At 37.1% G+C, this 27,584-nt stretch overlaps 1 protein-coding gene across 4 annotated transcripts in view; it reads right to left on the reverse strand.

The window, feature by feature from the left end:
• The window catches only part of TMEM117 (transmembrane protein 117), a 635,221-nt gene that overhangs the window by 499,506 nt on the left and 108,131 nt on the right, over positions 1–27,584 (reverse strand). The window lies entirely within an intron of this gene.

Raw genomic sequence — 27,584 nt, forward strand, 5'->3', positions numbered from 1 at the left:
ATACAGTCAGTGTGGTTCCCAGCAAAACATGATTTCTAATCATGCCTAGTATTCATTTACAAAGATAATTACTAAAAATGGAGAGAATGGTGTATTAATCTATGGCAAAGGAGGCAAGAACACACAATGGAAAAAAGACAGTCTCTTCAATAGGTGGTGCTTGGAAAACTGGATAGCTACACGTAACAGAATGAAATTAGAACACTCCCTAACACCATACACAAAAATAAACTCAAAATGGATTAAAGATCAATATATGGAGCTGGAAACCATAAAACTCCTAAAGGAAAGCACAGGCAGAATACTGTTTGACTAAAATTGTAGCAATTTTGGATCTGTCTCTTAAAGTGAAGGAAATAAAAGCAAAAATAAAAAATGGGACCTAATTAAAGTTAAAAGCTTTGCACAGATAAAAGGTGGTGGTGGTGCAGTCATTATGTCATGCCCGACTCTTGTGACCCTGTAGCCTGTTAGGCTCCTATGTCCCTGGGATTTCCCAGGCCAAAATACTGGAGTGGGTTGCTGTTTCCTTCTTCAGGGGATCTTCCAGACCCAGGTATTAAATCCAGATCTCCTGTATTACAGATGGAATCTTAACTGACTGAGCCAAAGCTAACCACCAACAAAACAAAATGACAACTTGGGAGAAAACATTTGCAAATGATATGACTGACAATGAGTTAATATCCAAAATACATAAACAGCTCAAACAAGTGGACATCAAAAATAAATAAATAAATAACCTGATTAAAAAATAGGCAGAACACTTGAACAGATATTTTTCCAAAGAAGACATGCAGATAGCCAACAGACACATGAAAAATTGCTCAGTATCACTTATCATCAGGGAAATGCAAGTCAAAACTAAAATGAGACATCATCTCACATCTATCACAATGGCTCTTATTAAAAAGAAGACAAATTACAAATGTTGGCAGGGATGTGGAGAAAAAGGAACCCCTTTACACTACTGGTGGGAATGTAAACTGGTACAGCCACTAGGGTAAACAGGATGGAGGTTTCTCAAAAAACTAAAAAGAGAACTACCATTTGACTCACCAATTCCACTCCTGGGTATATAAGCAAATGAGCCAAAAAACACTAATTCAAAAACATATGTGACTCCCAATGTTCATAGTAACATTATTTGCAATTGTTAAGATATGGATAGAACCTAAGTGTCCATCAACATATGAATACACACACACACACAGGGATAAGGCTAGAATGAAGAATGAAATTTTGCCACTTGCAATAACATGAATGAACTGGGAGGGTATTACACTAAATAAAAGTTAGACCAAAAGATAAATACTATATGATATCAGTTATATGTAGAGTCTAAAAAATAAAACAACCTAGTAAACATAATAACAATGAAAAAAGCAGACCCACAGATAGAACAAACCAGTAGTTACCAGTGAGGAGAAGGAAATGGGAGGGGCAATATAGGGATTAAGAGGTACAAACTATTATGTATAAAATAAGCTACAGGATATACTGTACAACACAGGGAATATACCCAACATTTTATAACATCCGTAAGTGGAGTATAACCTTTAAACATTGTAAAACATTCCATTTTATACCTATAACATATAATACTCTACATCAACCACACTTCAATAAAAAAAGACAAAAATGTTAAAATGCAAATACTTTAAGGAGGAAAATGTATTAAGATGAATACTAAAGTAAAAATTACTGGTATCATAAATAGGCCAGATAAATATTTTGATTTATGATAAAGAGAACTGAGAGCACTAGTATCCTGAAAGGTGAGGAAGATTAAAAAACAACAACAACAACAAAATAAGAAAAAATAAACACAGGCCATCCTGGTTTCTCCTAAGAGAAAGTTTATCCAAATAATGAGAAAGAAGACGATGCACATATAGGAACTACAAATAAAATAGGGTAGGTCTGAAATCTTACAATAAAATTTCTCACGAGAGAAAATATTTCTTTTTGATGATATGTCAAAGCTATGGGGAAAATATGTATATTTCCATCTGGAAAATATCTCTCTAGGGAGAGACAATAGCTCTCACATAGGCTTCTGAGCATAGGAAGAAACCATCTTTTAAGATTTAACTAATTTTCCCTCATCCCTTTCTGTTATTAAAATAGCACTTTAGATTTCATTTGGAAACCAGGCTAACAGAAACATTACCCCAGCTAAAACTCTAAATGGAGCAAATATGGGAGATTTGGTTACCTCCTCTGGTTTCTTGGCCTGTACAAGAAAAGCAAAGGACAAATCTGAAAGTCAGAGGGAAAGTGAATTATAACTGAGAGAAGAATGTAGAAAATGTTCTACTGAAGCAAAGGATACTGATGCTGCAAATTACAGCCTTATACAACTTGTGATAATTGAATCAATAATTATAGAAATCCAGGGAATTGCAAGTCTCCACACAACACCTTGTCGGGAATATTATAAATAGATATTAAACAGAGAATGCTTGAGAGTGAAAAATCCACGCCATAAATATCTTAAAGCAAACTGCAAAGAATATCATTCATTCTTTCAACAAGTATTGAATGTGTGTTTCTCACATGCCAGTGCTAGAGGTACAGCTGTGAGCAAGGCAGGAAGATGTTCAAAGTCAACCATCGTTTGAGTAGTTGATGAAAACCTTATTTTAGACCGATGGGCTCAGTGTTCCCTTTGCTGCAAGCCCTTCAGCCTTGATCTATGTATTCAATTCAGCAGTTGATATGTTGAAGAACTGCTAAGACCAGAAATTAGAGTTCTTTGAAATTAAAATGTGAATTTCTTTCTTAACATATGCACATGTCAAAAATTTCACTAATGGATATACTTTAAAAGTCAAATCATAATGCTGGTGACTCAAGAGTGCTTTGCAAATAAAATACAGTGGGCTAACTGTACATGACGACTGACGACTGTACACGACGAGTTAGTAAAATGAGAGATGTGACAGGATCATTTATGCTGTCATTGCCGAACTCATTGCCTGGCACTAATTTCAGCCATTAGAGCCATTATAACAAAATGGCAAGTTAACACGACTTGCAATTCACTTGAAACACACAATAAAAGAGCTTCAATATATTAACGCCAGAACCAGAGTGACCCAAATGTTGAGTCAAATCAAATTTAAAAAAATTTCCCGTAAGCTACTTCAAGGTTAACTCATTGAGTGACCATCCTAATGCTAGAAATATGTATACACACACTGTCCTCAGCTGACTCCCTCCCCATCAATTTAATCAAGCCAGAAACCTCAGAGTTACCTAAGGATGTCACATGAAAGTGAGCTATCTCCACCCTCTGGTGTGACCACACACACATTTGTTTTCCCTGGGACAGCGGTGGCTTGTGACTGTTGCCCTGGCATAATCATTAAGAGTGTCCCCTTCCTTTCTGAAGTGCATTGGTTTGGATAATAAGCTATATGCCACCTTTCTTATAGGTAAAAGAATTCAGAATTTTTTAACACTCTTCTTTAGAGGCGATTCAGGGAGATACCTGAGTGAAAACAGTCAACTGAAATAAAAGACATCACTAAGAGGGATATATCACTGACAAAGTGATAAATGACTTATTTTAATCATATGTATATTTGTAAATCTTAGTGTTTGTTTATGTTCCTAATAAAATATGTCTTGGGCTGTATGGGCCATCACCTTTGATATGGTCAAGGTAATTGGAAAACAAATCTTAAAACTATCGACCGCATTAAAGTGGTACACAAGCCCATGCGTTAGAAGAGAGGGTTGGAGGGCACAGTGATTAATTGTTACAAATGTTGGTGTAAAGTGCTGAAATAGCCTAGAATCTCAGAATCTTTCCTGGAGATACAGTAGGTTTAGAACCACTAAGAATCATAAGATTCTAACAAGGATAATGACCTAAAAGCTAATTTTAAAATATATGATGAGCTTACATGAATTGTGGAAGATGGAAGTAGATAGGTGTAAAAGAATTAGGGAGAAACTACTTTGTTTCTTGGCTCTTTTTTTTTTTTTGCTGTTGTGTTCTCAACAGCACAAGAATAAAAAGGAACATTTGCTCTTTACCTCACAGCCAGATTTTTATGCTAAGTTCTGGGTCCCTTTTCTTTAGAAACAGTTTTCAGCAGGAGACCTTGAACAAAGAAATAAACTAAACAACCTCAGAGGAGGAGGACTAGAAGCATGTGTGTTTCCAGTTAAGAGATGGGGGTACTCCTGGGAAGTTGTTGCAGCAAGGTGGAGTGGAGGGCTTCTAGATTCAGAGAGGACACAAAGATTCTGGTCTCCAAGGTGGCAAAACCTCACTTGGGTTTGAGTCCATGGATGCTGGTGAAGGCCAAAGTATCAGGGGTCATGGCCTTGGAATTCAAGTAAAGATACTGAGCTGGCCTCAAGGGAAGAGCAACCAGTAGAGCAGTCACCCACTCTCATTAGGAACACAGCAACCTGGGTAGGATTCCAGCAGTCTGCTGGTGGAGGTCATCAAGAGGGCATAACAGCTGGCTGACCCAGGAACGGAACCAGGGCAATGAGAGGTTCCTCACCCTCATGCCTGGACTTGGGATATACGCTGCCCACTGGTTCCCTATGCTTGTATCTAAGTCGCTTCAGTCGTGTCCAACTCTTTGCGACCCCACAGACTGTAACCCGTCAGGCTCCTCTGTCCATGGGATTCTCCAGGCAGGAATACCAGAGTGTGTTGCCATTTCCTCCTCCAAAGGGTCTTCACAACCCAGGGATCGAACCTGCATCTCCTTCGGCTCCTGCATTGCAAGCAGACTCCTTACTGTTGAGCCACCGGGGAAGCCCACACTGTTCCCCCTAATGAGAACCATTTCCAAGAACACAGTCTTAAGAGAGAAATGTGTTTTTGAGACCATCAGGATGGAATATATGACTGAGCCCATTGAATACCTCTGTATAAACCTCTGATTCTGGCGTGTAGATGCAGAGATCCACTGTCTTGCGACCACTCAAGACAAGCCTCACACAAGTTCCTTTGCTTGCTAAGCCTACCAGTCTGGAGGAGTCTGCTTCATGCTTTGGTCTGCTCCTTCCCTCCTTGCACAGGGCCAATTTCAGATTTCACCAGGAAGTTCCCAGGTTCCAACCTACGCTCTCTTAGATGCCATCATGTTGCCAAAGACCATCACCGAAGCAGCAAGAGGAGAGGGGAAGGACAGGTTAATGCAGACTCAAAGATCTATTTCCAGGACTCAATAAGCCTTGGGACTGCTTTAAATTTTAGAGATTAAAAAAAGATGCTCTAAAAATTACCAGTTTTGTACTCTCTGTTCACCTTAGTAGGTAGGAAGTCTGAGTAAGATATTTAATTTAGAGGAGAAAATGTGGCATTGCACATACTACCCTGACCAGGAAATATGAAAGGAGATACTTTCCTCAAGAAGATGCCAAACTGAAGTTAACACTACTATTCATTAAGTCTTCTGCTCCAAAATCTCCTATATACAATGTGTCAATTACATACATAATGTATATGTGCAACTACTTAATGTATACAGATATACATAAATAAAATTTGCAGTTATTTAAAGGAATATATTTAATTTGCTGCAGTCAAAATTCAAAGTCAGCACAGCAGGCATTCTACATACCAGTAATAGTATTTTATGCTGCTAATAACAAAAACAATGGTTCCAAACCCTTGCTTTTTATTACTATGGAATACTTAGGCTTCTGATGTACTCCAAAAATGGTGTTACAAAACATATGTTAAATAGATATCATTCTAAAATTTAAATAAATAAAACAGAAAACTAATATCAGCTTAAATTATAATAAGTTGATCTTTATGGCTTCTCATATTTTCTGAAGATATTTGTTCCTTGAACAAAAAATAATTTTCTCCTTACTATAAATGTTTAGAAAATAATGTAGATTTAGTTTAACTAAACAATAATATGACTTCAAGAAAGGCTTGATCCAGCACTCAAACAATATGGACCAAGGCTTGATTTATCTCTGTCTCCCAGCTCTTTTTTCAGAGTAGAGTCCCATCTTAACCAGCTCCTCCAATACATCTGCACATAATTTTTGTAATCTTAAAATGACTGAAGCAATCCTGAGGTATGTGTCTTCATTTTGTCTAGGGAGAAATGATTTGTAGGAGCATTTCTTAAGAAAGTCGTATGATTAACTCTACCTGGGCTTGTTTGGATCCGGAACCAATCACCATAACCAGAATTATGAAAAGCAATGATTAGCTAAGCCTATGTCACATGTTTCACTCCCAGAGCCAGACAAAGTTAGTTCCCTAGCATTACACTGATCCACAATACAAGGCAAGTATTGCAAACAAGTTGAAAAAGGTGGAGCCCTACATCCTTGGCACCCAAAGTCCCTGGGTCCTTGAATCACTGCTTCGGACAGAAGAATCTGTCATGTTTTGGGCTTTATAGGAGTGAGAAATTCAATTGAGATATAGTCAGTCTATATTTTGTAGGATTTTATTACTGCAGCTAGTGTTGTCTTACCAGATACAAGATGACCAGTGAGTGAATCAAAGGCTCTGAGAAGGTAAGAAAGAATGGGGTTTATAATGGTCCAAGTTGTGGAATCTTTCTCTTTTTTTTTCTTTATGTCCCCAGTATTCAGCAGAACATATGGTAAATATTTTTTTTGGATAAAATACTGATGGGCAGATTCTGGAAGGAAAATTGAGACCTGCCCTCACGTCCTCCAAAAAATTCTACATGTAAAATATGCAGGGAAACACATCTTGTTGGTGATGATGTAGCCATCTCTTAGATAACACAACCTCAGAAAACCTAATGCCCAAGACTGTGCAGCTTCCTGTCTGTGGTGCACGCACCACACCTGTGTGTAAGCTGCAACACAGTGAGGACCATGCTTGTCTTCCTCACCACTGGTGTCTCCATGGCACTGACACACACATGTTTTAAATCATGAAGATTTGTCCAATAGATTAAAAAAGGAAGGAACACACAAACAAATGAGCAAACAACATTCCACTATACAACTAAAAACCCTCTGTCTTTGTAAATCTGGTGTCTACTACCCCCACCTTTTGAGCCCTGTGGAGCCCTGTAGTTCCTTAAGCTTCACCTCCTCCCCAGTTTCTCCCCATCAATTAAACATGTCCTGAGATCCATTTCCTCCTATTCAGCATTAAACTCCTGTTTCCTTATCATACTTTCTTTTCCCTAGCACCCTTGTTTTGTGTGCACCCTAGGTTTATTTTATATTTGCCCAACAAAACCCAGCTCTGACTCAGAGCTACAGTTTGCTTTCTCCAATTTCAGTAAACTTCTGGAGGAAGAGCTACACAAATGGGTTGATGTACTACTACCTAATCAAGGTCTCCAACTCCTGCTGTTACCACAGCACTGCGCAGTAATACATCCATTTTAAATTCCACCTCAAAGCTCCTACTAAGCCTCTTTCACTCTCAGAATGTGGCCTTAGTCTCAACCTCAAGAAAATATCACTACCACTAAATATGACTTCCTTCAACTTTCTTCCCACTCATACACATCCATCCACTTTTCTACTTTCTCTGCTATTCCCACTATCTTCTTTTATATTTTTCTGTGCTCTTCCTGCAAAAACATCACACATGCTTTTAAAACCATAGGCTCCCCTGTTTTGGTGCTTTGCTTCAGCAACCTTCTTTTCTCTCCTTGTATCCAATCTCTCTCTCTGGGTTCTCTTCCCTCTGCCTTTTAAGCTTCTTAAGTCCATCCTAAAAAAGTGCTTTCTTGACTTCATGTCCTTAAACTACCATCCATTCAATTTCTCTTCTCATTCAGACTTCAGGAGAGTAATCTTCATCAGTCCCCCTCATGAGGGGGACATACAATGCAAGCACTACTGAAATTGTTCTGGCAAATATTAATGGTCCCCACCATTGCCAAATAGAGTAGAAATAAACTGGCCTTTAACTTACAGGCTGCATCTGACACAGCAGTTATCCACTCTGTCCTTTTTGATACTCTACTTCTTTGGTTTCCCAGACACCAAATATTCCTTGTGCTTTTTCTACTTTCTTGTTTATTCTCATCAATTTGTGGGGCATCTCCTCCACTTGTCACATAAACAACAATGTTCCCCATGGCCTGTCCTCAGTCTTTCCCTTTGTCATATCCCTATAGAGTCTCATTCACTCTGTGGGTTTAATATCCAGTATCTCCAGCATAGATTTTTCCTCCTGAGCTTCAGACTGGAAGAACAAACCTACCCGCTGTATTCCTGGATGTCCTACTGTCAATGAAAACCCAGTACACAAGAAAGAATCCAGGATGCTGCGGTGGGCCAGTGGCTAAGAATCTGCCTGCCAATGCAGGGGACATGGTTTCAATCCCCAGTCTGGAAAGATATCACATGCCACGGGGCAACTAAACCCATGCGCCACACTACTGAGCCCCCATGCACAAATATTGAGCCCATTCACCACCACCACTGAAGCTCACTCCTCTCGAGCCTGTGCTCTGCAATAAGAGAAGCCACTGAAACTGGAAAGCTTGCACACCACAAGGAAGAGTAGCCCCGCTTGCTGCAACTAGAGAAAGTCTGAGCACAGCAACAAAGACCCAGCACAGACAAAATACAGATAAATAAGCTAATTAAAAAATAAAAGAATTCAAAATGTCCACCTCTTGTCCCAACACACAGTTTACCTACGACTCCAATCTGATCTTTCCCATCCCTAAATCCACCCCTACTGCTGACTCCACCATCTTATCATTTTCAAAATGACAAGGTTAGATTCATTCTTGATTCTTGATTCCTGCACACCTTCCATTTCAATCAATGGTCTTATTATTTTATAAGCTTTCATGCATGCTCTTCTCCCATAATTTGTTGCACTGGGACTGTGGCAAAAATCTGACTGATCTTCCTTACTCCGGCCTCTTTGCCCATCTCAATCCACCCACAATAGAGTTAACTAAAACATAACTATGGTCATACCACCCCTTCATTTTAAATCTTTCAGTGATCACTCCTCACCTAAAGAATAAAATTCAAGCTCCGTACCATGGTATAGAAGGCACTGCTTGACCTGAGCCAGGCTCATCTCTCCTCTCTCACCAGCTTTCCCTCTAGTTCCATCAACACTAAACAGACATCGGTTTCCTGTGTTCATGCTGAACACTCTGCTTGGGGTACTCTTCTTCCTCCATCACTGGACTGAGACCTATATTTCCTGTGGGCCTTAAAATCAAGGTCAGACATGATCTCCTCTAGGAAATCTCCCTCATTGTCAAACACTTCATATATTGGAGTAGTAGCCAGAAGAGCTTACAGGATTGACTCTCACAGGAGGTAGTAATGTTCCTCCAGTGAAGACTAGGCGATATGGGCACTAGTCAAGCACAGTGAAAAGGGGTGGCTTACACGACTTTTATCTCAAGGACTGTTTTGTTAATGAGAGATTAGTTCAAGGTCTGCTAACTCACAAGTCTTTAGGTTAAAAAAGGAATTAGTCTTACTCGTTAAGAGAAAAAATATTACTTCTTATATTTTATCTATCATTGAATGCCTCTCTAATATATAAAATGAACCCAAAGTAACACACTGATAAGATTCTTTAACATTAATATTTAACATTTTAAATATCAGCATACTTGACAATTAATATGTTCAGTTTCTTAGGTCTAGAAGAGGATAAAGTGTAAAATGAAATTGGATCAGAGCACTTAAAATTAATTGGACTTCACTTTCAATAAGACTAAAATAAGTATACGAACAATTCATGACTGGTTTGTATAAATGTATAGTTTGTAAGAAAATGATATTTCAAGAGTTACTAATTTTAAAATGCTAACAGAATAAAAATAACAACAATTAGAGAATTAGTCCACGAATAGGACCTCAACAAAGAAAATTATATAATAAAACACACCAGAATATCATTAGGGAAGAAGGCTATTCTAGTTAGACAAACACAATTTTATATAATAAGTATAAAATGATGAAACTTTTCTACCCTAAGGACACCATTTCATTAATATTCAGATCAAATCTCCTTACTTCAGTGTATCAAGAGAATTTAAAAACATTGAACAGATGGCTATCATTCCTTATTAGAAGTAGGTGTTTACACGGAAAATATTTGTGTCATTGAGTTTGACAGAAAATCAAATATGGTGAGTTGAAACATAATTGTGTGTGAAACTAAAAATCATAATATGCATTATAAGTATAACATGTATATTATAATATGCATTATAATGTACATTTCAAAAGGTTCTAGAAAGAAAGGAGAATCAGACCATGTCCTCCACCATCTCCCAGAGTTTGCTCAAATTCATGTGCATTGAATCAGTGATGCTACCTAACCATCTCTTCCTCTGCTTACTCCTTCTCCTCTTTCCTTCAGTCTTTCCCAACATCAGAGCCTTTTCCTATGAGTCAGCTCTTCGCATCAGGTGGCCAAAGCATTGGAGCTTCAGCTTTTGATTCAGTCCCTCCCAAGAATATTCAGGGCTGATTTCCTTTTGGAATGACAACATCATCACTATTAATAAATTTTTTGCATCATCATTATTATATGGATACCAGCTTTGAAAAAAAATAATATTTATACTTTTAAACTAGGTTTTAATTTAGTGTTGGGCATTCTATTGATCCAACAAAAAAGAAAAATTAAACTGTCAAGACTAATCCCTTGAAGGCTGATCCATTTTTTTCAAGCAATCCTGATCAATACGAGGCTCAGACACTGGCTCCCTGATCATAGGTGGTGATGGGACAGGAGGGACTGGCCCTCCCACAACCATACATATTGGGAAGGTTGGGAAGCCAAAATAAAGCCAGGAGCCAAAATTCTGCCATGTCCTCCAGGTTTCCTATGATTTGTATCCATGTATACATGACTCTTGCCACTCCAGTACTCTTGCCTAGAAAATCCCATGGACGGAGGAGCCAGGAAGGCTGCAGTCCACGGGGTCGCTAAGAGTCGGACACGACTAAGCAACTTCACTTTCACTTTTCACTTTCATGCACTGGAGAAGGAAATGGCAACCCACTCCAGTGTTCTTGCCTGGAGAATCCCAGGGACGGAGGAGCCTGGTGGGCTGCCGTCTATGGGGTCGCACAGAGTTGGACACGACTGAAGCGACTTAGCAGCAGCAGCATACATGACTTCATCACAACAAATTGGAAAATTTTAAAGAGATGGAAATACCAGACCACCTGACCTGCCTCTAGAGAAACCTGTATGCAGGTCAGGAAGCAACAGTTAGAACTGGACATGGAACAACACACTGGTTCCAAATCAGGAAAGGAGTATGTCAAGGCTGCATATTGTCACCCTGCTTATTTAACTTATACACAGAATACATCATGAGAAACGCTGGGATGGAGGAAGCAACGCTGGAATCAAGGTTGCCAGACAAATGTCAATCACCTCAGATAGGCAGATGTCACCACCTTTATGGCAGAAAATGAAAAAGAGCTAAAGAGCCTCTTGATGAAACTGAAAGAGGAGAATGAAAAAGTTGGCTTAAAGCTCAACATTCAGAAAACTAAGATCATGGCATCTGGTCCCTTCACTTCATGGCAAATAGATGGGGAAACAATGGAAACAGTGATAGATTTTATTTTGGGGAGGCTCCAAAATCACTGCAGATGGTGAGTGCAGCCATGAAATTAAAAGACGCTTGCTTCTTGGAAGAAAAGTTATGACCAACTTGGACAACATATTAAAAAGCAGAGGCATTACTTTGCCAGCAAAGGTCCATCTAGTCAAGGCTATGGTTTTTCCAGTAGTCATGTATGGATGTGAGAATTGGACTATAAAGAAAGCTGAGCACCAAAGAATTGATGCTTTTGAACTGTGTTATTGGAGAAGACTCTTGAGAGTCCCTTAGACTGCAAGGAGATCCAATCAGTCCACCCTAAAGGAAATCAGTCCTGAATATTCATTGGAAGGACAGATGCTAAAGCTTCACCTTCAATACTTTGGCCACCTGATACAAAGAACTGACTCACTGGAAAAGACCCTAATGCTGGGGAAGATTGAAGGCAGGAGAAGAAGGGATGACAGAGGATGAGATGGTTGGATGGCATCACCGACTCAATGGACATGAGTTTGAGTAAACTCCGAGAGTTGGTGATGGACAGGGAAGCGTGGTGTGCTGCAGTCCTTGGGGTCTTGAAGAGTCAGACATGACTGAGTGACTGAACTGAACTGAACTGATACATGACTTTTGCCTTCTATTTTGAAATTGGTTTTCATTCGCAGCTTTCCTCTTTCATTCACAAGTCCTCTAACTCATCGAGACTGGCTCCTTGTATTTGCAAACTTACTATTTTTCTACCCATTCCACTTACAGATTAATTAAATAATGGTGTTAAAAATTTATGAACAGGTTATCAATTCCAGATATAAGAAGCTTGGAAGTAGCCACTTAACAAGCAAAAAGCTGAACAGACTGAAAACTCTTAACTTTTCTAAGACCTGCAACACAGGCAAGGTCAAACCATTATAGAGGCAGACAGGTGAGTACAAAGAGTCACAGCTGATTACACAAAAACTTATTAAAAAAAAGAAATCACAAAAAACTGCCTTGGAAACCAGGCAGTGCTGGCATAGGAAAACCTGAACTGTAATTAATGCTGCAGGCTCACTGTGTACAAGTGCTGTTCTGCACTGTGCTGAGTTGCTTCAGTTGTGTCTGATTCTTTGTGATACTATGTACCATAGCCCACCAGGCTCCTCTGTCCATGGGGTTTTCCAGGCAAGAATACTCAGTGTATGCAAGACTGAAAGCTACACACTCCAGACACCTAGCCATGGCAGGGGTGGGAGGGAGGCTCATTTTTAAAATGATCCAGAACACTCTTCTTCTTAACAAGGACTGCCCTCAGAAGCAGCTGCTTCACCACACCTAACGTGCTAAGTTTCAATCAGAATCTAAGTGATCTGGAGGAAAAGAAATGCCCAACTCCAGGCCTCTCAAGCTATCCTCTCCTGCCTTAGGGAACTGTGGGATAACTAAGAAGTACATGGAGGTTCAGTCCAGAGGCATAGACTCACTGAAAACTGAGACCTAATTACAGAACTGTAAAATGCCTCCTTGACAAAAACAGATTTTGATGTTCATGTTAGTAGTTCACATGGAAAATTCTTCATTTTGTTGGTAATACTTTTTCACAATAAAAATATTTGTTTTACACATTTGTTGAGCACCTACTATATGTCTGGCTATGTTATGTACTATAAATGTAATGTATATAAATATAATTGTAAAAACACAACACATGTACATTTATGACCAAGCTAGATAGCATATTGAGAAGCAGAGAAATTACTTTGCCAACAAAGGTCCGTCTAGTCAAGGCTATGGTTTTTCCAGTAGTCATGTATGGATGTGACAGCTGGACTGAGAAGAAGGCTGAGCACCAAAGAATTGATGTTTTTGAACTATGGTGTTGGAGAAGGCTCTTGAGAGTCCCTTGGACTGCAAGGAGATCCAACCTGTCCATTCTGAAGGAGATCAGTCCTGGGATTTCTTTGGAAGGAATGATGCTAAAGCTGAAGCTCCAGTACTTTGGCCACCTCATGTGAAGAGTTGACTCACTGGAAAAGACTCTGATGCTGGGAGGGATTGGGGGCAGGAGGAGAAAGGGACGACCAAGGATGAGATGGCTGGATGGCATCATGGACTCGATGGACGTGAGTCTGAGTGAACTCCGGGAGTTGGTGATGGACAGGGAGGCCTGGCGTGCTGCGATTCATGGGGTCGCAAAGAGTCGGACACAACTGAGCGACTGAACTGAACTGAACTGAACTGAATTGAGTGAGCACATTCAAAATCTGATGTTCCTTTAGGGCCATGGCCCATAAGAGGGCTAAGAAAATGAAATTAAGCCTGGAGATACTACATATTAGGAAATGAACTTGCACCTCTACAGTAAATCAGGATCTTCCAAAGAGTCCACAGTTGTCCTAAAAGAACAGTGTCTCCTGGACTCCAAACTTGGCAAACCCAAATGTATTCTAGAGGAAAAGAAGCCTAATTTAAATCCTCAGAATTCCCATAGATCATATTATTAAAATATGAGTTCAGAGTTAATATTTACCAAATACAAAAAGAAATGTTACCATGCATGAGTTGACAGAAATAGCAAATAGAATGTTTAGACCACACAAGGACTTCAGATTTTGGAATTACCAAACATAAAGTACTTAAAATTGGCTGTCCCAACACATGCTAGCATTCCTCTACATTCTTAAACATATGAATTACAGTAATAATTTTTAATGCCTTTGTTTACTAATTATATTGACAGTGTCAATTCTGGCTTTGTTCTATTAATTAATTTTTCTTCTCATCATGGGTCATATATTCTTGCATCTTTGCATGCCTGATAATTTTTTTACTGAAATCCGGACATTATGAATTTTCATCTTATTAAGTGCTAGATATGTTTGTATTCTTATCAAGTACTTTTGGGTTTTGTTCTGAGATGTATTTAAGTTACCTGGAAATCATCTGATCCTATTGAGCCTAGTTTTTCAGCGTTGTTAGATCAAAGAAGTCTTTATTTTAGGGCTAACTTGGTCCCACTATCACCTCTCCACTCTACCTGATGCACCATAAATTCCAAGACTCTACCTCTCTGACTTGTGGGGACACAAACTATTCTTGGCCCTGTATGAGAACCAAGGATTTTACCCCTGATCCTTTTGACTGGTTCCTTCCCTACCCTGAGTGGTTTCCTCACAGGTATGTGCTCATTATGACTCAATTGAAGACTTAAGAGAGATCTTCAAATCTCTGAAGTTATTTCTCTGTGCTCCTCTCTTACCGCTGTCTTTTCCTCTTGAGAGATTTTCTGATTTTCAGGGACCATATGGAATACTGTGGCTTATCATCTGAGGCAATCACTGGGTGACACAGAAATTGAAATTCTGGCTACCAATACTACTAGAACACAAGGGACCAACTACCAGAAAAAGGAAAACTCAGAAAGTAAGCCCCACATTCTAGCACAATTTCCTATAGAGTATTTGCTGACACCTAAACTATGTAGACGAGAGGTATCACCTACAAATGGGTACCTGCCATGGGCACTTGCCATCTACCTCTACAAGGATTAAATCATGTGTGCTGCAGCTTCGGATTTTCAACACCCCTTGAAAGGAGTTTAGAGTTGAGAACAGAGATGAGGCATTCTGTGCTCAAAGAAAAACTGGCAAGACAGGTCTTCAGATAGTTAGATATTTTCAGGAGTTGATTTTATGAGCCCAATACTTGTATCTCCTCATCTACAAAAGCTCTAAAATCCTTCATGGTGACAACTGTTCCTCATGACCAGTAAAAGTTTCACAAGACTAGTAGAAAACTTCAGGAAAAATAAACGCTTGATTGCATGTGTTCGCCCTTCACCAAAATCACATATCTACTGTCCTTCCCCCATAGCTCATCGGGACAGTTTCTCAGCACTTTCTGAGGTGCTGCCCTCTGGACTGCAGTCCTTATTTTGCCACAAATAAAACTTAGCTCTCAACTTTCACACTGTGCATTTTTTTAAGTAGACAGAGGTAAGACCAAGTGAAGAATAACAGATACATGAAAATCCCTAAATATAGGTTCTAGTAGTCTCATAATGCTGATGAAACAAAAGCTGGAATTCAGGATACACCAAATCAGAATACACCAGGAACTCTGAGTGCAGTCCAGGATATCAGATGTGGTACATAAAGGGCTATAACACAAGACGACAAGCCAGAAACAGACCAGTCCAAAGTCTAAAACTCATTTTCTATCTGCATTCAAGAAGAAAATTAAATCTTCCCTAGGAGAATTATATCTTCATGAATCTATATAATTTTTCACATATTACCTTTGACATTCAATTATACTGGAAATAAAAGCAAAAATAAACAAATGGGATCTCGTTAAAATTAAAAACTTCTGCACAACAAAGGAAACTATAAGCAAGGTGAAAAGACAGCCTTCGGAATGGGAAAAAATAATAGCAAATGAAGCAACTGACAAACAACTAATCCTAAAAATATACAAGCAACACCTGCAGCTCAATCCCAGAAAAATAAACGACCCAATCAAAAAATGGGCCAAAGAACTAAATAGACATTTCTCCAAAGAAGACATACAGATGGCTAACAAACACATGAAAAGATGCTCAACATCACTCATTATCAGAGAAATGCAAATCAAGACCACAATGAGGTACCATTTCACACCAGTCAGAATGGCTGCGATCCAAAAATCTGCAAGCAATAAATGCTGGAGAGGGTGTGGAGAAAAGGGAACCCTCCTACACTGTTGGTGGGAATGCAAACTAGTACAGCCACTATGGAGAACAGTGTGGAGATTCCTTAAAAACTGGAAATAGAACTGCCTTATGACCCAGCAATCCCACTGCTGGGTATACACACTGAGGAAACCAGAATTGAAAGAAACACGTGTGCCCCAGTGTTCATCACAGCACTGTTTATAATAGCCAGGACATGGAAGCAACCTAGATGTCCATCAGCAGATGAATGGATAAGAAAGCTGTGGTACATATACACAATGGAGTATTACTCAGCCATTAAAAAGAATACATTTGAATCAGTTCTAACGAGATGGATGAAACTGAAGCCGATTATACAGAGTGAAGTAAGCCAGAAAGAAAAACACCAATACAGTATACTAACCCATATATATGGAATTTAGAAAGATGGTAATGATGATCCTGTATGCGAGACAGCAAAAAAGACACAGATGTGTAGAACGGACTTTTGGACTCTGTGGGAGAGGGAGAGGGTGGGATGATTTGGGAGAATGGCATTGTAACATGTATACTGTCATGTAAGAAACGAATCGCCAGTCTATGTTCAATACAGGATACAAGATGCTTGGGGCTGGTGCACAGGGATGATCCAGAGAGATGATATGGGGTGGGAGGGGGGTTCACGATTGGGAACTCAAGTACACCTGTGGTGGATTCATGTCAATGTATGGCAAAACCAATATAGTATTGTAAAGTAAAATAAAGTTTAAACAAATAAAAAAGGTACACAGGAAAATAAGATAAGAAAATTACTTAAAATCCAATAGGAAAAGACAGATAATATAAAGTGGTTAATGATGCACAAAGAAATCAAAATAATCAATTAATATGTTCAAGAAAATAGATCAAAAGATTATGAATTTTATCACAGAACTGGCATCTATTTTTGAAATCAATTAAAAAGTCAAAAACTAAAATTAATGACTAAAATTAAAAACCAATATATCAATTAAACAGCAGGCACATATGTACACATTGTATAATCTCATTTATATACACTTCTAGAAAATGCAAGCTAGGCAGAAGAGTCGTTGCTTGAGGTTTGGAGGGATCAGAAAAAGTAATTACAAAAGCTCATGAAGAAACATTTCACAGATGTATACATATGTCAAAACTTACCAAACTGTACACTTACACATATGGACTTTATTATATGATAATTATACCTTGATAATATTGTTTTAAAATAAAACAACAAGTGACTTTTTTGAAGGTTCATTGGTTTAGAATCCATGCTTCCACTGCAGGGGGCACAGGTTTGATCCCAAGTTGGGGAATTAAGATGCCACATGCCATGCGGTGTGGCCAAAATAAACTAATTAATTAAATAAAACAACAATTATACTATCATTTAGGTCTAATACATAATGGAACTTATGACAAAAATATGTCTAAAGGCAGAGGGGATAAATGGAGTTAAAAGCTATAAAGGTCTTGTAAAGGGTTGACAATATTAATCAAAGGTAGACTCTGGTAAGTCAATTATGTATATACACAGTAGGGTGATCACTAAAAGAATAAAATATGTATGATAAACAAAGAAATAGAATGAGAAGAAATAAAATACAAAAAATTGTTTTATTTATTTAAAGGAAAGCAAAGAGGGAGAAAAAAAGAACTTAGAAAAATATTAGACAAAAAGCTAGTTTGTAGCAAAATGATAGATTTAAACATGCATATATTGGTAATTACATGAGGGCAAATGCACTAAAATTGTAATTAAAAGACAACTGTCATAAGGATTTAAAAAGTAAAGGAAAAATAAATATTGAGTGCATTTATCTTCTACAGACCTTCAAAAAATTTCTAAAGGTTGTACTTCAAGGAAAATGAACTTGACTCTGGGATTGACTTCATTTCCAGAGAAAGAAATATCTGAGACAAGAAATAATGGTGAGAAAAGAAACTGACCAACACATATCAAATCTAAACAATGTTTGTATAAAATAATAAAAATATTAATGCCTACTTTGTGGAATTAAAAAAAAAGAACCAGAATACTCAACAACAATCCCATATAAGAAACAATTGACTTTAGTTAAAACAGTCTAATAATTTGTATCATTTGAGAGGTGCTTAAAACATTGATTAGCTGTAGAGTTGCTAGGTTTTTAAATTTTACTTGAAATAGTGATATTTCAAGGGTAGACACTAAAAGAGTAGGTATTGAAAGTATAATTTATAAACCAAAGGAGGAGTAGAGGAGGGATGGAAAAGTGAAAGAAACAGAGAAATGGACAAAATTTGTTCATCCTCCCTTCCCGAAAAAGGACAAAAAGAAGGAAAAGCTACATAATGGGAAAAACACAAAAAAGTGGGAGAATCAGATCACAATATAAAAGTAATATATTGATCATATATAGTATAATAATTGTTAGAAGTTAGAAAACTGACAGAAAAATGAAATCAAAGATGAATGCTTGCAAGAGATGAGAACATGGAAAAGTTGAAAGCAATAGATGTAAAATTGTATATCAGACAAAACTAACCAAAAGAAAGCTAGAATGGGTATGAATTCTAGACCAATAGATTTTAAGCGAAAAAATAATATTAGGACTAAAGAGGGTAATTACATAGTGACAAACATTAAATTCTCCAGGTAAATACAATAATCTTCAAGCCGGCACAGTACATCATATAAGATACAATCAAAATATATAAAACAAAATCTGATAGAACTAGACGGAGAAACTAAGAAACCTACTACACAGTGTGAGATTTGAACATCCCTCTGTTATTTATTGATAGACCGTGTAGACAACAAACTTTAACAAACAAACAAAATATTTGAATAATAAAATTAAAACTTGACTTAATAGACATACTGAACTCTGCATATAGCAATTACAGAATGCATACTCTTCTAACATGCATTGAAAATTTTACAAATTGATCATGTATTATGTTACAAAAGAAATCTTAGCAAAATTCAACGATTAGATAACACACAGACCACAGTTCCAAACACAATATAATTAATTAACAATCAATAAAAAAGTTAATGATTTTTATATCTCACGGTCCAGAAAATTTTAAAACATATTTCAAAATAATTCACTCATAAAACAAAAATTCTAACCAAAGTAGAGAAATATTTAGAATTGAACAATTTTTTCAACAGAATTTACTTGTACATTTTCCATTTTTTATAATATTTGAAGACATAGGATAGCTTTGAATAAGCTTTCTACAATACTGTGTTTTAAGCTTACCCAGTAAACTAAAATGTGGTACAAATTTTATACAACTTAGATTAAAAAAAAAATTTCCACAAGAGAAAACAACTCAGCAGCCCTGGTATTAAAACATTTTCCCAGAAAAAAACAGATAACCAATTGCATCAAAAGGCAGTTTTCAAATATTTAAACTACACTAGGACTCCTTTCCAAAAAATTCCATATCAAATATGTAGAATACCAAAAAAAGCATTACAAAATGGGAAATTTAGTCACCAATTGCTTACATTACAAAAGAAGGCCTGAACCCACCTAGACAGCATATTAAAAGCAGAAACATTACTTTGCCAAGAGAGGTCCATCTAGTCAAGGCTATGGTTTTTCCAGTTGTCATGTATGGATGTGAGAGTTGGAGTATAAAGAAAGCTGAGCGCCGAAGAATTGATGCTTTTGAACTGTCGTGTTGGAGAAGACTCGAGATTCCCTTGGACCGCAAAGAGGTTCATCCTAAATGAGATAAGCCTTGAGTGTTCATTGGAAGGACTGATATTGAAGCTGAAACTCCAATACTTTGGCCACCTGATGTGAAGAACTGACTCATTTAGAAAGACCCCGATGCTGGGAAAGATTGAAGGCAGGAGGAGAAAGGGACGACAGAGGATGAGATGGTTGGAAGGCATCACCAACTCAATGGACTTGAGTCTGGGTAAACTCCAGGAGTTGGTGATGGGCAGGGAAGCCTGGCATGCTGCAGTCCATGGGGTCACAAAGAGTCGGACAGGACTGAGCAAATCAACTGAACTAAACTGAGGCCTGAACATCTATAAACTAAATATTCAACTTAAAGAAAAGAGAATATACCTGGAAGGTGATATTAAAGACAAGAACAAATAATAATTAAATTGAAGGTAAAAATAAAATACAAAGAATCTACAAAGCTAAAAATGTTGACATTTTATAAAACAGACAACTCTCTTACCAGATTAATGAATAAAAAAGGGAGATGGCTGAAAAAAGTACTAGAAATGAAAAAGGTACATAGTCACAAACACCAAAAAAATAGGATACAAAATGAACAAACTTTTTGAAAAATATTTATTGTGCCAAAACTGATTAAGGAAGCATAAAACTTGACTTATTCTAAAACCATGAAAAAAATTCTTCAGTAGTTCAAATATCTTTCTATAAAGAGAATATCATTTCCAGACAGTTTGATAAGGAGCGCTTTTAAACATTCAAGTAACAATTAATTTCAATCTTTCAAAAACTCTTTCCTCTAGGACTTTATAGTTCATTAAAATATATATTTAAAAGAGTAAATATTGACTAAGATGGCTAATGTTAATTTAGACAGGAAATTCAGATGTTGTTATTTTTTCTTAGACATATTCCATAGCTTATGAAAAAAATTTCTCAGAACTTAAGCACTGCAGTTCCTGAAATCCTATAGGCTACAAGCTTGGTACAAACATCCAGTTGGAAGAGGGGAAAAGAAGGCTGAATCTATAGTTACACAGCACTTTACATAAAATGTAGGAAAAATCTATTATCCATATTTGGGAGGGATATGCCAGGGTGCTTTTTCCTGAGTTTAGGTAAGAGTTTCACGCTGCCCATTTTAAATTGAAATATTTCATTATCGTACCAAAGATACCTTGACAGGTGTTTGCAATGAATAATTCCAAGACATACAAAACCAAATCTCATTTTTCTCAAAGTATATTTAATGAGCACAAAGATCAACAAGGGCTTCCCAGGTGGTGCTAACGGTGAAGAACCCATCTGCTAATGCAGGAGATATAAGAGATGAGAGTTCGATCCCTGGGTCAGGAAGATCCCCTGGAGGAGGGCACAGCAACCCACTGCAGGATTTGTGTATGGAGAATCCCATGGACAGAAGGCTGACAGGCTAAAGTCTGTAGGGTTGCAAAGAGTCGGACATGACTGAAGCAACTTAGCACAGCATAGCACATAGGTTAACAGTCTTCTAATTTCAATATTTTTTCCACGAATATTCTTTATGCAGCTCCTAAAAGTACTGGGGATACATTTGTTTAACACATACCATGCTGTGCAGATTGTGGCAGGTGACTAGTTTGAGCCTACAGCTGGGATTCAGAGAGGTCTGATGAATTTAAAGGAAAAAATTCTAATAACAAATAATTTTATCTTCTTGAAATATTCTAGCTGAGTATAAAAAGAAATAGGCAAGACAACACTGCTTCTAAAGCATCATGGTACACATTACCATGAAGCTCAGCCCATGAATCCAAGTATGAGCCCTGTGAGACCCAGAAGATCATGCTCTTCGGATACTCAGGAATAAAATAACATGCAATTCAGAGATGCAAATAGAAACATTTTTTTTTCCATTCTTGGGTGGAAATTGGTACAAATCTAAAAGAGGAAGGATTTCATGGAGTTCATCTTTATTTCAGCAGTTTGATAGATTACAATTCTGGGAACACTAAGAAACCAGAGGATAGGCATGGATCTCAAACTGAGCAGGTTAAAACATGAAGCCATAACTATAGAAGCACCAGCCTCTACCAGCCCCAACCCCACCCCACCTCCAGGCAGTGGACATCAACAGAAGGCACTAAAACAGAATATACATGTAAGAATTAAAGATTTTAAAATTAAAAAAATAAATAAATTAAAAAAATAAAAAATAAATAAAACAGAATATAGATTCATCAGCCTATATGATATGCTTCTGGGGACTGCAAGAAATTAATGTTTGAGATTTAGAAGAAGGCTAGAATGGATATATGTATATGCAAGTTTGAGTCCCTTCACTGTTCACCTGAAACTACCACAGTACTGTCAGCATTGTTAATAAAAAATAATTATATTTTGTAAATACAAAATTAAAAGTTATAAAAAAGAAGCTTAGAAACTAGAAGTTTCAAAGAATCAGTGAAATTGTTTTATGCATATAAATATGACCCTCTAACCCAATTTAATACTTTTAACTAAAATAAACGTTTGTAAGTTGTGACAGCCAAACTCCAAGATATTTCCTACCGAGTCTCACCTCTTGCTAGTTATCCCTGGTGTAGAATCTTCCCACACTGAACTGTGACTGGCTTGTATGACAGGTGATAAATTGCTGAAGTGACAATAAGTGACTTCCAAGACCAGGTTTGAAAGACACTGCAGTTTCCACCTTGGTCTCTCTCTTGAATTGCTCACTCTAGGGGAAATCAGCTGTCATGTCTTGGGGACAATCAAGTGGTAAGGAACCGAGGGCTCCAGCCAATAGCTTGCACCAACTCGCCATCCACTGGAGAGTCATCTTGGAAGAGAACTTTCAAGACAAGCCTTCACATGCCTGTAGCCCTGGCTGAAATAGTCACACAACCTCATGAGAGATCCCAAGGTGTAACCAGCCAAACTCCTCCCAAATTCCTAACCCAGAGAAATTGTGACATCAGAAATATTTATTACTGATTTAAGCCTCTGAATTTTGGCATAGTTTGTTACCTAGCACTAAAAACTCTAAGCTCTGTAATTATTCTGGCAGCTAATAGGAGCCACTTGAGAATCTGAAGCATGGAAATCACAGAACCTAATAAGATATATGATTTTATGATGAAAGATCTAATATCACAAATAGAAAATAATGCTTACTTTACCTAATAAAGTGTTTGACATTATGGTGACAGGGCACAAGAAACTTTGTGGAAAGAACCTTCACAGCATGAAAGTCTTGAAATAATTGAGTAATTTTAAAGGGCAACCTTTGTGTAGAAAATGTCACTAATGATATTTTCTTTTGATCACTACTATAATTCACATGATGTGTCATTTTCTCACCATATTTTATAATCTTTTAGTCAGATTTTTGATTCATATACTACCAATAAAATAAAAAAGATAGGAGTTATTTTAAAGGATCTATGTGTGTCTATATTTTAGAAGATCTAGTCTTTATTATTATTTTAGAGGATTAGTTATTTTCAAGGACCTATTCATTCAGTGTCCATGCAAACTGAATGAATAATAATGCATTATAATTTAGCTGTTAGGGGTACTTTTTCATTTTTGAGTATGCAACAATATTGCTTTCAAGTTTTAATCTAGTAATGTTTACAATTTATCTCTGATATAAAAAGAATAAGCAAGCAAAACAAATAAGGACCCACATCACAGTCTGGATAGCCAACAAAATGCATTTTACAGAAAAGAGCTAAATGTATACAGACCATTAGAATCCACTCTTCCATTCTTGTTTGAAGTCCTACTTTCATACAACCCACTTTTTATTTAGTTCTTATATAATATGTGGACACATACATAGTGTTATGGACTTCAAGTCTGTGTTATAGGTATTTTTATTAAAGAGTTACTTATGTAGCTTTATTATAAGGCTTGATGGAGATAATTTAACATTTAATATTTATATATCAAATATTAATGTGCATGCAAATTTGTATATGCAAATTTATTTCCCATCCTGAACATCACAACTGTTTCTATGACTTAATCACTGTAGAATATTACTGACATTTAATTTTCTGTATGTGAAGGCATGAAAATCTGTGGTTAGAATACTGGTATATTTCTCGATACTTTCAATTCAAAGAACTGTTTGTCCTCAAAGAAGTTCCATAACTATACAAAATGAACTGACTAATTTTGTGGCATATCAACTTGAAATTATGACAGGAAATTTTGTTTTTAATCAAGTATGCAAACCAATAGTTTCAGAGATACTGGTAGGAAAATCTTTCCAAATATCTCTTTTGAGTTAGTCTCTTGTACAGACTTGAAAATAGTTATTTTTTCAATGTCTAGGGGAAGTAATAACTTATGATGTGTTGGTGATGATAAATATTGATATTGTAACAGGCTAGATGCTACTGTGGTTTATCATTAAGACTTAGATAAAACAGTGATACCTATTATAGGAGCATATTAGGAATCATTTGTATAATTGCAAATGTGTGACCAGATGTCACCCTAATTTTCACACCAAATACATGAAAAAAACCATTTTTAGGTAGTTGTTAAATGCAAAGTAATACGTGAACTCTTGGCTATTCCTTTTATTAAACATACGAAGATAAATATGTTTTCATTGTCCATACCATTTTTCCTAACCACCAACTTATCACAAGATGATTAACACTGCTGGGGGGATGGTTTCCTTCCAGGTGGAGAATGCTCCACTGGCTATACCACTTCTAACCGCTCTCCACTTACAGGGCAGAAGTGACATATCTGACTGATCATTTCAGAAGAAGAAAATTGGCATATATTGCTTAGTGCCTTTTCCCTAGAGACCTGGTTTCTCCTGGAGAGCACAACAAATTCTGCTCTGCTCCTCCAGGGGAGGTATATCAGTGCAGTACTGCCTGGGACTGGGAAGCCTACTTAACTCTACAGAGTTGAGTGTTGAGAAGTCCCCTTGGCTGCAGATACAAGCTACACATACTCTCCAGCTCACAGTATTCCAGAATAGAGATATTATCTTGATCACCATAAAATTTATGTCTCACTTATTAATTTGTTTGGAACTTGGGCAGAGATGAGGGGTGTTTCTTCCTGGATCTTCTCAAGAATTTAAAAACATCAGTGATTAGAATAACTAAATACCCCACAAAATGACAAAATAAAACCATGAAGACACCAACCAGCATTTTCATGAATTCTAACTTTTATACTAATGTAAACTACCTCAGTTGTTTGAGTTACAATAACAAGATTCAGAAAATTTAAGCAAAGTTTACGTTAATAAATCAACATGGTTTAACCAAGAAAACTTCAAAGCAAAGCTGATTTCTAGACCAACTGAAACATAATATTAAGATGATGTCATGCTAACATAAATTCACCAAATTCATCACTTTACTGTAATGCCTTTACTTAAAAAAATCCCACAGACATTTAAACGACTAAATATAATTAAGCCAGAGGCACAAATAAGGCTAGATTTGCCTGCATGTTAATTTCTATAGCATTCTCTATTTTCCATCACTATCAGGAAATCGTCAAGAAAGTCCTTAAGTTCAAACAAAAAATTCAAAAGAATTAGGTTCATAATGAACCTCTATAGACAATGAAGTTACTGCTCCATTCTCTAACTATGCAGTCCTTCCTATTAACAGAATCCATTGCAAGCATACTGCTGTCTAACACCAAAGAAAGGAATAAACTAGGTAAATGTTGAGAGAAACCAAAGTTTGTGAGATATATTTGATTCAGTGTTAAATCCAACAAAAAGACTCCTTATTGTGCTTTTCTCTGGTCCTGCTCACAAGAGGTGTTCTAGTGCAGGCAATCTGGAGAAAGAAAAATTTAGGACCAGGTACAGTAGAGACTCTTGAGAGTCCCTTGGACAGCAAGAAGACCAAACCAGTCAATCCTAAGGGACATCAACTCTGAATACTCATTGGAAGGAATGATGCTGAAGCTGAAGCTCCAATACTTTGGCCACCTGATGCAAACAGCCAACTCATTGTAAAAGACCCTGATGCTGGGAAAGACTGAAGGCAAAAGGAGAAGAGAACGGCAGAGGATGAGATGGTTAGATAACATCACTGATTCAATGTACATGAACTTGGGCGAACTCCAGGTAATGGTCAGGGACAGGAGGCCTGGCAAGCTGCAGTCCATGGGGTCACAAACAGTCGGATACAACTTAGCAACTGAAAAATAAAACAACAGTAGAATTCAGGAAGAAAGCCTACCTTAAAAGCATGAGTGTGCAATTTGGGAGATGTGTGAATAACAAGAGGAAAGAGGCCAAACAGAAGAAACGATGGAGAAGCAGCCAATACAAAAAAGTCATTGAATGGAAAGAATGCCAACTGAGTAAAGAGGTAAACCTCATTTATCCAATGAATATTTATTGAACAACTCTCTTTGTAGAGCCTAATCTTAACTGCTGATATGAATATAAAAACAGTTCATTCCCTCAAGGTACCTGACATTTAGTTGGGGAGATGAGACACACAGTAACAAAAAGTAAATAATAATTGTATTGTTATTTCATTTCTGATAATAGAGAAAAAAAGAAGAAAGAATGGAAAACAAGCGGGGAAAGCAAAACTTTTACTGATTCTTCTCTTTGCCAAGGTCTTTCACATAATATCTCACTCAAATGTCATAGTAAGCACCACATGTGATTCTTCCCCAATAACAGACGAGAAAGTAAAAGCTCAGAGAAATTACATAAATTGTCCAAGATCATACAAGTAGAAATCAGATGTCTATAATCTAAAGCTAGCTCTATCAGATTCCAAACCTCTTTCTCTTTTAAAACAGTAATTTTTTTAACATAAACTGTATATAAAGAAAACCAAGCCCTGGAAAGTGAGCAGAATATAATTCATTCATCTAGGCATCCACCAAATATTTATTAACTATCTTCTCTGCTGAAGTGCATGCATGTGCTGTGGGGAAAGGATCGGAAAGAAAACAATGCGCTACATTTCTGAAGCTTCTAGGCTATTGCTAGGTAGTTGAGTAGAGAGAGGCTGACAGCTCAGGAAATGGAAAAAATGCAGAGCTAAGTAAGAAAAGCGCACACACACACACACACACACACACACACACAACATAAAATGCTACAGGGCTCAAACAAGGATAGAGACATTATTTTAAGAGAATCAACTAAAGCATGATAGAAGATGGAAAAGTGGGCAGGTTTATTATAACGAGAGTCAAAGACTCCAGTTATGAATGACACCATGAGTGAAAGATATGTAAAGCAAGATCAGTGACTAACAAAACAGTAGTTTAAATGCAGTATGAGATAAAGGAAGCAGGCTACAGGAGGGAAAGCAAAAAGGTAACTGGAGTCAGGCTGTGGACTTCAAATATCTAAGCGTTATTTTATCTAAGTTTCATTTTAAAGTATTATTTTATCTGTTTCATTTTAAACACAGTGAATAATTGGGTTTCCAAAAAGAGAAGAGGCATTCTCTGAGTTACGCTTCAGACGATATATTCATACAAAGTTATCCACATTGTAAAGAATAGATTTTAAAATGCCTATTGAAAGAATACAGGTTTGAATTGGTATGATGGGAAAAAAAAAAGAAATAAAGAGCGGGTAGGAAGGGGTACAGGACACTTAAGGGATAAAATCTATAAAATTTGGCAACTGATAGCCTATTGAGTATAAAAGAG

The sequence above is a fragment of the Ovis aries genome, chromosome 3 (genome assembly GCF_016772045.2).
Source record: "Ovis aries strain OAR_USU_Benz2616 breed Rambouillet chromosome 3, ARS-UI_Ramb_v3.0, whole genome shotgun sequence".
Taxonomy (NCBI): Eukaryota; Metazoa; Chordata; class Mammalia; order Artiodactyla; family Bovidae; genus Ovis; species Ovis aries.